This window comes from Lynx canadensis, chromosome C2 (genome assembly GCF_007474595.2).
Source record: "Lynx canadensis isolate LIC74 chromosome C2, mLynCan4.pri.v2, whole genome shotgun sequence".
Taxonomy (NCBI): domain Eukaryota; kingdom Metazoa; phylum Chordata; class Mammalia; order Carnivora; family Felidae; genus Lynx; species Lynx canadensis.
Genome location: NC_044311.2, coordinates 118,272,803 through 118,279,970, shown reverse-complemented (window position 1 = coordinate 118,279,970; position 7,168 = coordinate 118,272,803).

Here is a 7,168-nt window from a genome sequence, read left to right as displayed (position 1 = left end):
ATGTCCTATGATTATAATGAGATTTTCACCCACCTGTATTATTCAAATTCTTTTTGACCTTTGGAGATAGGGATGGCCTTTAGCTTGCTTTTGTATGTCTGATAGTACCTAGTGTGATACCTTGTGTTATAAATACTTGGTCGAGTACGTTAAATGTATTCTTTCCATTACTGTCTCCTTCTATTATGAAAGTCCACAATTGTAAGTGTTGGCCTTTTATTTCACTCATTGGTTTGATCACTAGGTAGCCCTTTCAGTTTCCACCTCACATCCCCCAGTTTGGGAAATTTGCTGAATCATTTTTTTAAATCTCATTTCTTCAGGTTTTTTTTTTCTTTTTTCTGTAACCTTTACTCTTTGTTGAATCCCCATATTCCTGTTCTATTATTTGTATCTCTTTTTCCTAATTTCCATCATTTTCACACCCCCTACATTTTTTGAGGGATTTCTTTAAAAAAAATTTTTTTTAATGTTTATTTATTTTTGCGAGAGAGAGAGAGAGAGAGAGAGAGAGAATGGGGGAGGTACAGAGAGAAAGGGAGACACATAATCTGAAGCAGGCTCCAGACTCTGAGCTGTCAGCACAGAGCCCGACATGGGGCTGGAACCCACAAACCTTGAGATAATGACCTAAGCAGAAGCCCGATGCTAAACCAACTGACCCACCCACCAGGCGCAACCTTTTTGAGGGACTTCTTAAACTTTATTTTTGAATATTTTATTTCTCACATCTTTTTTTTTATTTTAAAGCTTATTTATTTATTTTGAGAGAGACAAAGACAGCACAAGTGGGGAAGGGACAGAGAGAGAGAGAGAGAGAGAGAGAGAGAGAGAGAGAGAGAGAGATTGAGAATCCCAAGCAGGCTCTGCACTGCCAACACAGAGCCTGACACGAGGCTCAAACTCACGAGCTGTAAGATCATGACCTGAGCCCAAACCAAGAGTCAGTCACTTAACCAACTGAGCTACCCAGGTGCCCCTCTAACATCCTATTATCTCAATGACAGTTTTTTTTAATTTAGTTATGTTTCTTTTTTTTTCCATTTTTTTTTCTTTAGGGATCTTTAATCTCTGAGAATATTCAGTATAGTTTGTTTAAGTTTTCTCTGCTTTTTGCCTTGTCTTCAATATTTTCTTTTCTTTGTTAGAGGGCTTGCTTCAATGTCAAGTGATCTTTGGCTATCTGTTCATATTTGAGAGTAAGGCATCGAAAAGCTGATGGGAAGCTGTCTGTGTGTGCTTGTATGTGTGCGTGTGTGCATGTGTGTGTGTCTCTGTGTGTGTGTTGTATCAAAGACAGTTTATTGAGCAGGGGGATTCAATATAGTGGGCTCAGCTTGGACTGTTTCACTCAACATTTCATTATCAGAAGGTTTTTGGTTTTTGTTCTTCTTTTGAGATAATCACTTTTCTCAGAGAGGAATCCTCCAGTGTAATATCTGAGGAATATAAGCCTGGCTTTCATTGTTCTCAGTGCAAAGTTGGAGAAGCGGGTTGGCAAATCATTCCTTCATATGTAGACTTTGACTTGATCACCTCTTTTTCCGTGTGATATCTCAACTTGTCTTGGTCCATTCAGGCTGCTATAACAAAAATACCATAGAGTAGGTGGCCTAAATAACAAACAGTTATTTAAATTCTGGAGGTTGGGGAGTCCAAGATCAAAGCAGTGGCAGATCTAGTGTCTGGTGAGAGCTCATTTTCTGACTTGTAGATAGCTGCCTTCTCACTGTGTCATCATGTTGTGGGGGGTGGGGGGTGGGGGCGGGTGAGAGAGGGAGAAGGAGATGGGGAAGCAGGGAAAGAGAAGGAGGGAGGGAAGAAGAGGGCAGAGAGTGAGGAATGGGGAGAGAGAAGAGGGAGGGAGGGGTGATGCATCGTTCTCTTATCTCTTCTTAGAGGGGCACTAATCCCATTCATGTGGGCTCTACTCTCATGATCTATTACCTCCCAAAGGCCCCACCTACAAATACTATCACATTGAGGATTAGGCTTCACCATATGAATGTGGTGGTAATACAGATATTCAGTCCATAGCATACCCTCAGCTGTGCTTAGTGTCCCAGAGTATCTACTTCAGCTTCACCACAGAATACTTCTATGACTTGTATGGTGGAAGAAGCTGTAAGATTAGTCACTCAGCTGCATGCCGTGGGTATAAGGAAAGGGATCTGGAGACCTTATGGGTTCAGTGTACCCATCTCTTCTTTGAGCCACTAGTGTTTCCACATCCTGGGACTTCCTGGGGTTCTGTTCAGTCAACCAGCTGGCATTCTAAGACCACCTTCATGAAGTCCTTGGCATCTCTTTTCCTTTTCAGATGTGCTGTATCAGTCACAACTATTTCCAGATTTCAAAATTTTCCTTGGGATCTTCCACTCTGCCATGCTCTTAAAATGTCATAACTATACTTTCAGTTAAGCGTGGTTAAGGAATAGGATAAATGTGTCTTCAGTCAGCCATGTTTTACAGGAATGTATCCCCAAAATACAAAGTCTATGACAGACACATGGATATATTTAAGGTTATTGATACATATTGACATTTAAACATTTAAAAAATTATTTTAATAGCTTAATGAAGTGTAATCTATATTGAGCTGCACATAAAGTGCTCAATTTCATTATTTTTGACATTTGTATATGCCTGTGAAATGATCATTATAATTAAAATACTAAAAATATCCTGGGTTTGGGGCGCCTGGGTGGCTCAGTCGGTTAGGCGTCTGATGTCAGCTCAGGTCATGATCCACCACTTGTGAATTTGAGCCCCACATTGGGCTCTGTGCTGACAGCTGAGAGCCTAGGACCTGCTTCAGATTCTGTGTCTCCCTCACTCTCTGTCCCTTCCCCGCTCTCACTCTGTCTCTCTCTGTCTCAAAAATAAGCTAAGATTAAAGAAAAAACAAGGAAAAAAAATAAGAAAAAAACAAAAAGGTCCAGCTCCCCAAAGGTTTCCTTATATCCTTAGTGTACTGTATCTATAGATCATATTGGGGAGAATTGACATCTTAACAATATCGAGTCATTTGACCCTTGAACATGGTATATCTCCATAAATGGTATATCCATTTATTTGGGTCTTTTAAAATTTCTCTCACTAATGTTTTAAAGTTTGTAATGTATAAATCTTGCACCTTTTTTTTGGTCAGATTTATCTGACCTTTATTTATATATTTACCTGTATCATATTTACTTACAGTATTGTAAGTGATATTTCAAAAAATTTCAATCTCTTATTGTTCATTTCTAGTATACAGAAATAGAATTGATTTTCAATTTTGATGTTGTAGCCCACAATATTGCTAAGCTCATTTATTCTTGTGACTTTTTTTTGTATATTCCGTAGGATTTTCCGTATGGAAGTTTATGTTGTTGTGAATAAAAACAGATTTACTTCTGGCGTACCTGGGGTGGCTTAGTTGGTTAAGCGTCTGACTTTGGCTCAGGTCATGATCTTTGTGTGTTCAAACCCCACATCGGGCTCTATGCTGACAGCTCAGAGCCTGGAGTCTGCTTCAGAATCTGTGTCTTCCTCTCTCTTTGCCCCTCCCCTGCTCACACTCTGTTTCTCTTTCTCTCTCAAAAAAATAAAATAATAAATAAAAAGAAAAGAAATAAATAAACATTAAAACAGATTTACTTCTTTTTTTCCCAGTCTGGATACCCGTTATTTCTTTATGTAGCCTAGTTACATTGGTCAGAACCTCCTGCTCAACACTGAATGCAGTAGTGGGAATCAGCATTCTTATCTTGATCCTTTTAAAAAAATTTTTTTTTTTTTTAGTTTAATTTTGAGAGAGAGACAGACAGAACATGAGCAGGGAAGGTGTGGAGAAAGAATGAGACACAGAATCCATAGCAGGCTCCAGGCTCTAGCTGTCAGCACAGAACCTGACATGGGGCTTGAACCCATGAACTGTGAGAACTGAGCCACTCAGGTGCCCCAACTTCTTTTTTTTTAAAAGGTTTATTTATTTATTATGAAAGAAGAGACAGGTAGGGGCAGAGAGAGAGGGAGAGAGAGAATCCCAAGCAGCTTCACTGCCAGTGAAGAGCCAGACGTGGGGCTCAAACTCAAAAACCACGAGATCATGACCTGAGCTGAAATCAAGAGTTGGACACCTAACCAACTGAACCATCCAGGCGCCCTGCTTGCCTTGCTCCCTATCTAAAAAGGAAGGTCTTTCAACCGTACCTATGTTAGCTACAGGCTTTCCACAGCTGCACTTTATCAAACTGAGGAAATTCCCTTTAGTTATAAGTTTTTTTAAAGTTAAAAAAATTAATCAGGAATTAATGTTAAATTTAGTCAAATGCTATTTTTGTGGTAATAGAGTCAATCATATGGTTTTTCTTTTTTAGTTTGTTAGCTGGTAAATTAAGTTGATTTTCAAATTTTAAAACTGCTTTGCATTCCAGGGATATATGTGTGTGTGTGTGTGTGTGTGTGTGTGTGTGTGTGTGTGTGTGTGTGTTGCAAACTATATTGTTGCAAACTATTGACTAATTTTTTGCTTAGAAAGTGTGCATTTATTTTCATGAGAGATATTGATCTGTAGCTTTATTTTCCTGTAATGTATTTGTCTTGATTTGCTATCAGACAAATCAGGCCTCACAGCTTGGATTAGGAAGCATTCCTTTCTTTTCAATTTTCTGGAAAAAATTGTGTAGAATTGGAATTATTTCTTCTTGAATATTTGAGTATCACCAGTAAAGCCATTAGGGCCTGAAATTTTCTTTGTGGGAAGGGTTTTAACTATAAATTCAATTTCTTTAATAGATAAAGGATTATTCCAGTTATCTATTTTTTTTCTTTCTTTCTTTCTTTTTTTAAAGATTGATTTTAAGTAATCTCTACACCCAACATGGGGCTCGAACTCCCAACTCCAAGACCAAGAGTCCCATGATTCACTGACTGAGCCAACCAGATGCCCCTCCCTGGTTATCTGTTTCTTCTTGAGTGAACTTTTATAGTTTTGGCTATTAAAAAAGCTGTTACTTTAATTTAAATTGTTGAATTTATAGGCATAAATCTATTAATAGTGTATTTGTAATATTTCCTATTATATGTTTAATATATATAGATATCTGTTCCATTTTGAGATTGGTAATTTATGTATTCTTTCTTTTTCCACCCGGGGTAGTTAGAGTTTTATTGGTTTTATTGATTACTTCAAAGAACCAGTTTTTTTCCTAAAGATACATTTAAACAAATTTTTTTAATGTTTATTTATTTTTGAGACAGAGAGAGACAGAGCATGAATGGGGGAGGGTCAGAGAGAGAGGGAGACACAGAATCCAAAGCAGGCTACAGGCTCTGAGTCATCAGCACAGAGCCCCATGCGGGGCTCGAACTCACAGACCGTGAGATCATGACCTGAGCTGAAGTCGGATGCTCAACCGACTGAGCCACCCAGGCTCCCCAACCTAAAGATATATTTTTTAAAGCAGTTTTAGGTTTATAATAAAATTGAGAGGAAGGTACAGAAATTTTATATATCCCTCCCCGCATCCACCACCCATAACCTCTCCTACTATCACCATCACTCACCAGAGTGACACATTTATTACCAAGGATGAACCTGCATTGGCTAATCAAAATCACCCAAAGTTCACAGTTTACCTTAGAGTTCACTCTTAGTGTTATACATTCTATAGGTTTGGACATAGATGCATCAGGTATAATCACACAGATATTTCATGCACTGCCCTATTAAGTCTTCTGTGCTCTGCCTATTCCTCCCCCTACCCAATCCCTCACAACCACTGATCTTTTTATTGTCTCTATAGTTTTCTCTTTTCCAGAATGTCATACATTACATAGTATTTTCAGATTGCCTTCTTTCATTTAATAAAATGCATTTAAGTTTCTTCCATGTCTTTTCATGATTTAATAGCTTATTTCGTTTTACTACTAAACAGTATTCCATTATTTGGATGTACCACAGTTTGTCCATTTACCTACTGAAGGACATATTGGTTCCTACCAAGACTTGGCAATTATGAATAAAGCTGCTATAGCTACTATAAACATTCATGTGCAGTTTTTGTGTGGGCAGAAATCTTCAACTCTTTTGAGTAAATAAGGAGTACAATTGCTTGATCGTATGATAAGATTATGTTTAGTATTTTTAAGAAACTGCCAACTTGTCTTCCAAAGTGGCTTACCATTTTTCATTCCTATCAATAATGAATGAGTTCCTGTTGTTTCGTATCCTCTGCAACATTTGCTGTTGTCAGTGTCCTAAATCTGGGCCATTCTAATAGACGTCTAGTGGTATCTCATTGTAATTTGCTTTGGTGACATGTGATGTCAAGCATCTTTCTAAGAACCTGATTTTCTGTCGTTTTTTTCTAATTTACTGATTTCTGCTCTGATCTTTATTATTTCCTTTCTTTTTAATTTGGATTTTATTTGTTCTTTTTCTAGGTTTTAAAGGTGGAAGCTGGGTTCACTGATTCAAGATTATTCTTGTTTTCTAATTGAGGCATTTAGTGCTGAAAATTGCCCCCAAAGTACTGTTTTAGAGACAGATCACAAATTTTAATTTGATTTCTCATTTCACTATTTTTGAGACATTTAAGTTACTTAGACATTTTAAAACACAATAATGTCTTTCTTTTAAATGTATATTTATCTTTGAGAGAGAGAGAGAGAGAGAGAGAGAGAGAGAGAGAGAGCAAGTGGGAGAGAGACAGAGAGAGGAGGACAGAGGATCCAAAGCAGGCTCTGCATTGACAGCAGTGAGTCTGATGTAGGGCTCAAACTCATGAACTGTGAGATTATGACCTGAACTGAAGTAGGGCGCTCAACCAACTGAGCCACCCAGGCACCCCAAAGTGCAGTAATATATTGAATTTGTTTAACACTTTACATTTTTTATGATTATTTTTTGTTTTTTGTTTTGCCTCATTTTATTCTCAGGTTAAGTTGAAACAAACCTTTAATATATCCCCAGTTGAGCAGTTAGTCATTTAGCAAATATTTGGTGAATGCTATAATTTATGCCGGGTACTGGGGATATGCTAACAAAGAAACAATAATCCAACTGTCAAGGAGTTTATTTTGTTTTATTTTTAGTGGAGTAAGAATTTTAAAGACAAGATGCGGAGAGGTGCCTGAGTGGCTCAGTTAGTTGAGCATCCGACGTCCGCTCAGGTCATAA